This window comes from Oncorhynchus mykiss, chromosome 1 (genome assembly GCF_057628025.1).
Source record: "Oncorhynchus mykiss isolate SJ-2025 chromosome 1, ASM5762802v1, whole genome shotgun sequence".
Lineage (NCBI taxonomy): Eukaryota > Metazoa > Chordata > Actinopteri > Salmoniformes > Salmonidae > Oncorhynchus > Oncorhynchus mykiss.
In genome coordinates this window covers 9,722,546-9,733,507 of record NC_143022.1, presented here as the reverse complement: position 1 = coordinate 9,733,507, position 10,962 = coordinate 9,722,546, and positions in this window count along the sequence as shown.

Here is a 10,962-nt window from a genome sequence, read left to right as displayed (position 1 = left end):
ATTGAATTGAGTTTGGGCTCAGTGTTAATTTAGTCTACAATAACTTATGACGAAAAATATGTGTCAACGACCTATTTTTCCGGATGAAAAATAAAGAGGATAACGAGATGAAAAACATTTTTTTTAAAACTGCAACAAACGAGTGTTCATTTTAGTTTACCAAAATGTGAGGAGAATTCCACGTGAGATTAATGGACATTCAATTTGACATTCATCTATTTCATCCAATCATAAGCATGCATGCCTTTGTAGAATATGAAATGCTATCCTCTCATTGGCAGAATTAACATCTTTCAGTTGCACAGTCTAATTCAGCTGATCTGCCCAGCTCTGCCAAACAGCTCCCTGGCGGTTACTTCAGACACTCAGCAAGCTTTTGAACTGATGCGCAGTCAGAACACTTCAATTGTAACTCAAAACAATGATGATTACTCTCTCTCTCTCTCTTACTTCTCATGTAAGCTGTTTTTGCTTATTTTTGCAGTGTTATTCATCTGTGTTGCTGCTCTCTCAGTTGTTTTTTTCGGGTTGGAAATATCACTGCTTTTTGTTGAATATTAGAAATGCAGTAATATTTCTGACAATGTGTCACCTTTTAAGGAATTTACCTCCATTACTAGTGAAATAAAGATTCAATTAAAATGTATTTGTATTTTTTTTTAATTATCTATTTTTTACTTAACACTTATTTTTCTTAAAAATGCATTGTTGGTTAAGGGCTTGGCAGGAAGCATTTCACTGTAAGGTACATCGGCGCATGTGACAAATAACATTTGATTTGATCCCAATATTATGATTGGGAGAAAAGAGCTATGTGCCTAAATGATTTCACCTGCCAAGGTTTTGTAGTCAACATGATAAATCATAGTTTGCATTGGTTACAATCTGCCATAATAGCAATGTGCCAGGTATAGTGAGGGAAAAAGGTATTTGATCCCCTGCTGATTTTGTACGTTTGCCCACTGACAAAGAAATTATTATTTCCCTCATTAAAATGCAAATCAATTTATAACATGTGTTTTTCTGTATTTTGTTGTTGTTGTTATTCTGTCTCTCACTGTTCAAATAAACCTACCATTAAAATTATAGACGGATCATTTCTTTGTCAGTGGGCAAACGAACAAAACCAGCAGGGGATCAAATACTTTTTCCCCTCACTGTATATGAGGAGATAATAGGCCTAGCTGGACAAGACTATCTTAATGTGCACATGATGGACATTACAGGTAAATATATAGAATTTCGTGAGAAAAAAATGCACTAACTATTATGTGACTAAAATGACTGTGGCTAAAACTTGACTAAAGTTGTCTAGAGTTTTAGTCGACTGATAATAACTCAAACTAAGAAGGACGAATTGACTCAGATGGGACTAAGACAAAACTACATCTAAAATAGCTGCCAAAATTAGCACTGTTTGGGCTTACAGTGACAGTGCTCAAATCAACCGAAATTCTACAAAAACCTTCTGCTTGAAATCATCACAGAAAATACATATTTTATTCTACTTGTTTAGTACAATGAAATGAAAAAAAAGCTGTAAAAAAATCTTCACAACAAAATAACTTTTTTGAGATCTCATATGATTTAGAGTGCATGCCGTCATCCCCAATGACATTTCTTACCTCAACCCATGACTAGTTAAATAAAGGTTAAATAAAATAAAAAAATAAAAAAATCCCGACTTTGATGGTTCATAAATTCCATGAATGGAAAGGAAACATCAGGCAGCAGAAATGAGCATATGCCACAGTGTTAATGAACTTTGAAATTACAGTGAGTGTCCAGGGCCATCCATTATGCTAACAGCTCCCCCTCTAGCCCAGAGCCGGCCATATCCATCCCCATTACGGTCTCTCCAGGGTGGGCCTCATTAACCAGGCTTCCACCAAGACCAGGGTCATGTCATGCCTTGCCTTATTAATGGCTTCAACTGTGAGTCAACGGACGATCGGTGAGTCAATGGACGATCAACTTTTGTCCTCCTCCCGCCACAAATTGGTATAGATGGTTAGGGGTTGGCATTGGTGGGATGATTTAGTGTGGGGAATGGGACGACAAGCCAAGTCAATGGCTGAGATGGAGAGTTTCTTGAGGAAGGCCTAAAAGAGTCTTCATCTTCATAGATTGTTTTTATTTATTTTACAAGGCAAGTCAGTTAAGAACAAATTCTTATTTTCAATGACAGCCTAGGAACAGTGGGTTCTGGGGCAGAACGACAGATTTGTACATTGTCAGCTCGGGGATTTGAACCTTTCGGTTACTAGGCCAACGCTCTAACCACTAGGCTACCCTGCCGCCCCTGTCAAGGTATATCGTCTAAATTCAAATGAAGCAACATAGAGTGGATCGAAATGGGCGCTAATTAGGGCTGTGGCGGTCATGAAATGTTGTCAGCCGGTGATTGTCAAAGAAATAACTGCCGGTCTCACGGTAATTGACCGTGAATTAACATAAACACATTTGACATCTCCTAGTTTACAAGCCACTGATGCAGACGTTTGGAACGTCTACATTTTAAAATATCCTTGTAATATCCTTGTAAAAATCCTTGTAATATAGCCTACACCTTCACAATAAATCCATTATTTATTTTAGACAGGTCTAAAGAAACATGATATGAAGAAAATGTAGTCTATTTCAGAAGAACAGAATAGCATACTGTGAGTTATGTTAGCCATATGGCATAGCCAGATCAGAACCTGTGGGTCACACTAGTTAATTTAGCAGAAAACTATTAGGCTATGTCTTCACTTTATAAGCGCAGCAATGCGCATACGCTAGTAAACTATAAGTGCAAATTTCCATTAGCAGAAAAACACCATTCTCAAAAGTGACCGCAAATGCAATTATGCAATGTAATGTTTATATTATTAAGGTGCATTTTTAAACAAAATGATCTTCCCCAAACTTGAAACTCACGTGCTGCATGTCATTTAGGCTCTACACCTGTTTTAAAGCAGATTACTGTGCTTCATTTTAGGTAGTTATTTAGCCACGTTAGTTGATGATACAATCCTTATCAAAGCATACAGCTCTATGGGCTAGGATAAACGAACTGCAGCTGTACACAGCCCATCTGTAAATAGCCCATTCAAACTACTACCTACCTCATCCCCATGTTTGTTTTTGTTTTTCTGCTCTTTTGCACACCAGTATTTGTACTTGCACATCCTATTCTGCACATATATCACTACAGTGTAAATTGCTAAGTTGTAATTACCTCACCACTATTGGCCTATTTATTGCCTTACCTCCTTACTTCCTTTGCACACACTGTATATAGATGTTTCTATTGTGTTATTGACTGTACGTTTGTTTATTCCATGTGTAACTCTGTGTTGATTTAGTCGCACTGCTTTGCTTTATCTTGGCCAGGTCGCAGTTGTATGTGAGAACTTGTTCTCAACTGGCCAACGTGGTTACATTTTTATTTTTATTTTATCTTTATTTAACTAGGCAAGTCAGTTAAGAACAAATTCTTATTTTCAATGACGGCCTAGGAACAGTAAAGGTGAAATATAAATAAATAAAAAACTGTGTGACTATGATTTGAAAAAGTCACACAAAAAAAGGCACGTTCTGTTTTTTGCCTGAAGCATCTTAACACATACTAAATAATATATGTTTGAAATGTGTTTAGATTTAGAATGGACTGCTATCATGCACCTGTCTCTAAACAGGGGCAGGGGAAAAACATTCTCCCGTGGGTCCTTTTTATGCCAGCCAGGTAGGCTATACTCCTGTTGTGCTTAATGTTAGGAAAGTTGATCAATAAATATAGTAGGCCTAGCCTATAGAAAGCAGATGGGATCCTCCTCTTTTTAATAGCCTATAGAAATGTTGCGCAACATGAGCTCATTGGGCTCTTGTGAAGTGTTTGATTTTAGAATACATTTGCATTGATGTCAGAGTGATTAGAGGAACAATAGAGGGCTGAGTACCAGGCAGTTATCAAGTTTGGTAGGCTACTAATGACCAGCAACAGCATCAGAGCTTGGAGTAGCCTAATTATTGTGACTAATGTGGAATTTGACTGCCATCATGGCTCATGACCGCCGGTGTGGCGGTAATATGTTACCGTGACAGCCCAGGGTGCTGTGAATGCATTATGAATGTATTGTGAATGTATTATGAATGTATTGATGATGTCCAAGTGTTATAATGTCAAAATAAGCCAATTAAATGTTAGATATCACCAACAAAGAACCTGACTCAAACCTATGATGTATAAGATCCTCATTGATTCAACCAGACCAGAGTCTATGATCCAAAGTTGTGTAATTCAGACAGCAATGGATTGTTCCCTGTGAAGCAGCAATGGATTGTTCCCTGGGAAGCAGGGCAGCATGGTTAAGTGAAATAGAGCCAAACCTGGATTACTCATCCGTCAATATTAGTCCGATGGAACAAGTGTTCAAAGCAGTAATTAATGAGGCCAAGGCTGCACATCCTAAACTGAACCCTATTCCATTCATAGTGCACTACCTGTACTCCTTGTTTTGGAGCTACTCTGGTCGAAAGTAGTGCACTTTAAAGGGATTATAGTGCCATTTGGGATGCAGACGAAGACACAGCAGTTATTTATAGACATGAGTAGGACAGATTGGAGGTGACAGATCAGATTCCTTCTAGATGCAATTCAAGCCTGATTGGAAAAAGGTAATAGATATACATTTGTATTATTGAATCTGATGTGCACCCCAAGGGGAACATAATGAATGTTCAGCAATGGGGGTAGATAAGCACACATGTACTATTCATGGTGGGGTGGGGGGGGGGGGGGGTGGGGTGGGGGGTAATTAAACACATGTTAGGTGTATTATATTCATTTCATTGTACTAAACCCCTCCCAGAAAATCGCTCCCTGCATGTAACACAATGTGAGACAACACCAGATGAAGCGTTATGCCAGAGTACCTAATTAAAATGTACAATGTTTGGTACGTACTGGAGGAGGAAGGATTGCTCCATCTTGCTTTGGGGCAAGAGCGGTGTATTTAGGATAGAAGGGAATTAAGCGATTTTGATAATTGTTTGCATGTTTTCAGAGTGCCCAATGCCCTGTCAAAATGGCTTCCTGTTCCACTCATCTTACTAGTATTGTTATCCTTTGGAGCTGTACTTGTTTTCAGAACAACAGGCCTGAACAGTGAAAGGACACACGAGACGAGATGTCCACAGTGAGGGAATGTCGTGTCTGAGACTCAGAGGTGGATTTATCTTCTAGTACATTTGTAGTACATCTGTATTAAGGAGCGCCGTGAAAACCTATTTCATGACGTCATCTCTTTTATCTGTGACTTCCAGTAGTATAAACAAATCTGGAGTTGCTCAACAGACAAACAGGAACCATTTTTACTGTCAAATAAACTCCATGACTCTACTGCAAACTTTAGAGGAAGTAATTGAAGAGAGTTACATCATCTGATGTTCTAAGCTCACCCCAAGAAAAATAGCTGCGAAAACAAAAACAAGCCTATCAAAAACGACATTATTCATTTAATAACCTCATACTCTTTTGTTAAATTCTAGAATCTTTAGCCGGTTTTCCGCCCTCCACGGTGAAGTTGATGGGATGTACTGTATCACAACCCCACTCACTCTGGCAGCTTGCTGATGTCGTGTCAGGTCAGACCAACCACAACACTATCCCACGCTAACCCCTGACCCCTCACCCACAACCATCTGGCTACTGTCCATCCAAATTAACAATGGGAGTTTTTCACATGGTGTGTGTGTGTGTGCGTGTGTGTGTGTGTGTGTGTGTGTGTGTGCGCGCGTGCGCGTGTGTGTGCGTGCGTGCGTGCGCGCCCGTACGTGTGTGTGTGTGTGCAAGGTTGCGTGTGAGTCCACCAGTGTTAGAGTGTGCCAGCCATGTTACTGCCCTGTGGGTGGATTACCTTTGTGGGTGGATTACCTCTGTGGGTGGATTACCTTTGTGGGTGGATTACTTTTGTGGGTGGATTGCCTTTGTGGGTGGATTACCTTCGCTCCCCCTTCCCACCTATGGACTCTTTCTATGACAAAATTGCTCAAATCTGTGCACACATGGAAGGAGAGGAGATTTTGTGGAAATATGTTTGAAAAAGAAGATATGGTAATTTCCATGTAAAAAGGACCAATGTGCACTGACATGTAAAATGACCCATGAGCACCAACATGTCAAGTTCATAGGAGCATCAAATGAGCATCAAAAGAGTCTATATTTTTGAGAAATTAAGACATATATACATTTTTAAACAATTTTCCATCCTTAAATGTTTAACATTACGAAGAAGCAAAGGCTTTGAATAAAACAGATGGAAAAGGAAAATAGAAAACGTCTACCAGAAACAGTCTACAAAGGTATTAGAAATACAATATATATACAAACGTACAGCGCCTTGGAAAAGTATTCACCCCCCTTGGCATTTTTACTATTTTGTTGCATTACAACCTGTAATTCAAATGGATTTTTATTTGGATTTCATGTAATGGACATACACAAAATAGTGAAAAAAAAAAAAAAAAACTTGTTAGAAAAATAAATAATTAAACTCAAATGGAAAAGTGGTGAGTACATATGTATTCACCCCCTTTGCTATGAAGCTCCTAAATAAGATCTGGTGCAACCAATTACCTTCAGAAGTCACATAATTAGTTAAATAAAGTCCACCTGTGTGCAATCTAAGTGTCACATGATCTGTCACATGAGCTCAGTATATACAGTGGGGAGAACAAGTATTTGATACACTGCCGATTTTGCAGGTTTTCCTACTTACAAAGCATGTAGAGGTCTGTCATTTTTATCATAGGTACACTTCAACTGTGAGAGACGGAATCTAAAAAAAAAAACTAAACTAAAAAAAATCCAGAAAATCACATTATATGATTTTTAAGTAATTAATTTGCATTTTATTGCATGACATAAGTATTTGATCGCCTACCAACCAGTAAGAATTCCGGCTCTCACAGACCTGTTGGTTTTTCTTTAAGAATCCCTCCTGTTCTCCACTCATTACCTGTATTAACTGCACCTGTTTAAACTCGTTACCTGTATAAAAGACACCTGTCCACACACTCAATCAAACAGACTCCAACCTCTCCACAATTGCCAAGACCAGAGAGCTGTGTAAGGACATCAGGGATAGAATTGTAGACCTGCACAAGGATGGGCTACAGGACAATAGGCAAGCAGCTTGGTGAGAAGGCAACAACTGTTGGCGCAATTATTAGAAAATGGAAGAAGTTCAAGATGACGGTCAATCACCCTCGGTCTGGGTCTCCATTCAAGATCTCACCTCGTGGGGCATCAATGATCATGAGGAAGGTGAGGGATCAGCCCAGAACTACACGGCAGGACCTGGTCAATGACCTGAAGAGAGCTGGGACCACAGTCTCAAAGAAATCCATTAGTAACACATTACCCCATCATGGATTAAAATCCTGCAGCGCACGCAAGGTCCCCCTGCTCAAGGCAGCGCATGTCCCGCATGTCCCATCTGAAGTTTGCCAATGACCATCTGGATGATCCAGAGGAGGAATGGGAGAAGGTCATGTGGTCTGATGAGACAAAAATAGAGCTTTTTGGTCTAAACTCCACTCGCCGTGTTTAGAGGAAGAAGAAGGATGAGTACAACCCCAAGAACACCATCCCAACCGTGAAGCATGGAGGTGGAAACATCATTCTTTGGGGATGCTTTTCTGCAAAGGTGGACAGGATGACTGCACCGTATTGAGGGGAGGATGGATGGGGCCAGGTATTGCGAGATCTTGGCCAACAACCTCCTTCCCTCAGTAAGAGCATTGAAGATGGGTCGTGGCTGGGTCTTCCAGCATGACAACGACCCAAAACACACAGCCAGGGCAACTAAGAAGCATCTCAAGGTCCTGGATTGGCCTAGCCGGTCTCCAGACCTGAACCCAATAGAAAATCTTTGGAGGGAGCTGAAAGTCCGTATTGCCCAGCGACAGCCCCGAAACCTGAAGGATCTGGAGAAGGTCTGTATGGAGGAGTGGGCCAAAATCCCTGCTGCAGTGTGTGCAAACCTGATCAAGAACTACAGGAAACGTATGATCTCTGTAATTGCAAACAAATGTTTCTGTACCAAATATTAAATTCTGCTTTTCTGATGTATCAAATACTTATGTCATGCAATAAAATGCAAATTAATTACTTAAAATCCTACAATGTGATTTTCTGGATTTTTGTTTTAGATTCCGTCTCTCACAGTTGAAGTGTACCTATGATAAAAAAAATTACAGACCTCTACATGCTTTGTAAGTAGGAAAACCTGCAAAATCGGCAGTGTATCAAATACTTGTTCTCCCCACTGTATACACCTGTTCTGAAAGGCCCCAGAGTCTGCAACACCACTAAGCAAGGGGCAATACCAAGCAAGTGGCACCATGAAGAACAAGGAGCTCTCCAAACAGGTCAGGGACAAAGTTGTGGAGAAGTACAAATCAGGGTTGGGTTTTAAAAAAATACCAGAAACTTTCAAAATCCCACGGAGCACCCTAAATCCATTTTTAAAAATGGAAAGAATATGGCACCGCAACAAACCTGTCAAGAGAGGGCCGCCCACCAAAATTGACTGACCAGTCAAGGAAGGCATTAATCAGAGAGGGAACAAAGAGACCAAAGATAACCCTGAAGGAGCTGCAAAGCTCCACTGAGGAGATTGGAGTATCTGTCCATAAGACCACTTTCAGCCGTACACTCCACAGAGCTGGGCTTTACTGAAGAGTGGCCAGAAAAAAAAAGGCATTGGTTAAAGAAAAAAATAAGAAAACACGCTTGGTGTTCACTAAAAGGCATGTGGGAGACTCCCCAAACATATGGAAGAAGGTTCTCTGGTTATATGAAACAGAAAATAGGCTTTTTGGCCATCAAGGAAAACGCTATGTCTGGCACAAACCCAACACCTCTCATCACCCCGAGAATACCATCCCCACAGTGACGCATGGTGGTGGCAGCATCATGCTGTGAGTATGTTTTTCATCAGCAGGGACTGGGAAACTGGTCTGAATTGAAGGAATGATGGATGGTGCTAAATACAGGGAGATTCTTGAGGGAAACCTGTTTCAGTCTTCAAAAGATTTGAGACTGGGACAGAGGTTCACCTTCCAGCAGGACAATGACTCCAAGCATACTGCTAAAGCAACACTTAAGTGGTTTAAGGGGAAACTTTTAAATGTATTGGAATGACCTAGTCAAAGCCCAGACCTCAATCCAATTGAGAATCTGTGGTATAATTTAAAGATTGCTGTACACCAGCAGAACCCATCTAACTTGAAGGAGCTGGAGCAGTTTTGCCTTGAAGAATGGACAAAAATCACAGTGGCTAGATGTGCCAAACTTATAGAGACATACTGTACCCCAATAGACTTCAGCTGTAATTGCTGCAAAGGTGGCTCTATAAGAATTTACTTTGGGGGGGGGGGGGTGAATAGTTATGCACGCTGAAGTTTTCTGTTTTTTTTGTCTTATTTCTTATTTGTTTCGCAAAATATTTTGCCTCTTCAAAGTGGTAGGCATGCTGTGTCAATCAAATGATACAATCCCCCCCAAAATCTATTTTAATTCCAGGATGTAAGGCAACAAAATAGGACAAATGCCAAGGGGGGTGAATACTTTCGCAAGCCACTGTATGTGGACACCCATTCAAATTAGTGGATTTGGCTATTTCAGCCACACCCGTTGCTGACAGGTGTATACAATCGAGAACACAGCCATGCAATTTCCATAGACAAACATTGGCAGAAGAATGGCCTTATTGATGTGCTCAGTGACTTTCAACATGGCACTGTCATAGGATGCCACCTTTCCAACAAGTCAGTTTGTCAAATTTCTGCCCTGCTAGAGCTGCCCCGGTCAAATGTAAATGCTGTTATAGTGAAGTGGAAATGTCTAGGAGCAACAGTCATAGTCACAAACCACAGTTGGGTTCACAAGTTAGGTATTTTGGTATTTTATTAGAATCCCCATTAGCTGTTGCAAAAGCAGCAGCTACTCTTCCGGGGGTCCACACAAAACATGAAACATAATACAGAATGACATAATACAGAACATCAATAGACAAGAACAGATCAAGGACAGAACTAGCCTACAGCACAGTACAGTACAGCACAGTACAGGACAACACAGTACAGGACAACACAGCACAGGACAACACAGTAAAGAAAAGTATAGTTCAGTAGAGTACAGCACAGAATAGTACAGGACAGGACAGTACAGTACAGTACAGTACAGTACAGTACAGTACAGGACAGTACAGTTCAGTAGAGTACAGTACAGCACAGAATAGTACAGGACAGGACAGTACAGTACAGTACAGTACAGTACAGTACAGCACAGTACAGTACAGGACAGTTCAGTAGAGTACAGTACAGCACAGAATAGTACAGGACAGTACAGTACAGTACAGTACAGTACAGCACAGAATAGTACAGGACAGGACAGTACAGTACAGTACAGTACAGTACAGGACAGTTCAGTAGAGTACAGTACAGCACAGAATAGTACAGTACAGTACAGTACAGTACAGTACAGTACAGGACAGTTCAGTACAGTTCAGTAGAGTACAGTACAGCACAGAATAGTACAGGACAGTAAAGAAAAGTATCTTCAGAAAGTATTCGTACCCCTTGACTGATTCCATATTTTGTTGTGTTACAGCCTGAATTCAAAATTGATTAAATTGATTTATTTTCTCACCCATCTACACACAATATCCCACAATGCCAAAATGAAAACATGCTTTTAGAATGTTAGCATATTTATTGAAAATGAAATACAGAAATATCTAATTTAAGTAAGTATTCACATCCCTGAGTCAATACATGTTAGAAACACCTTTGTCAGCGATTACAGCTGTGAGTCTTTCTGGGTAAATCTCTAAGAGCTTTGCACACCTGGGACATACAATATTTGCATATTATTATTTTCAAAATGCTTCAAGCTCTGTCAGGTTGGTT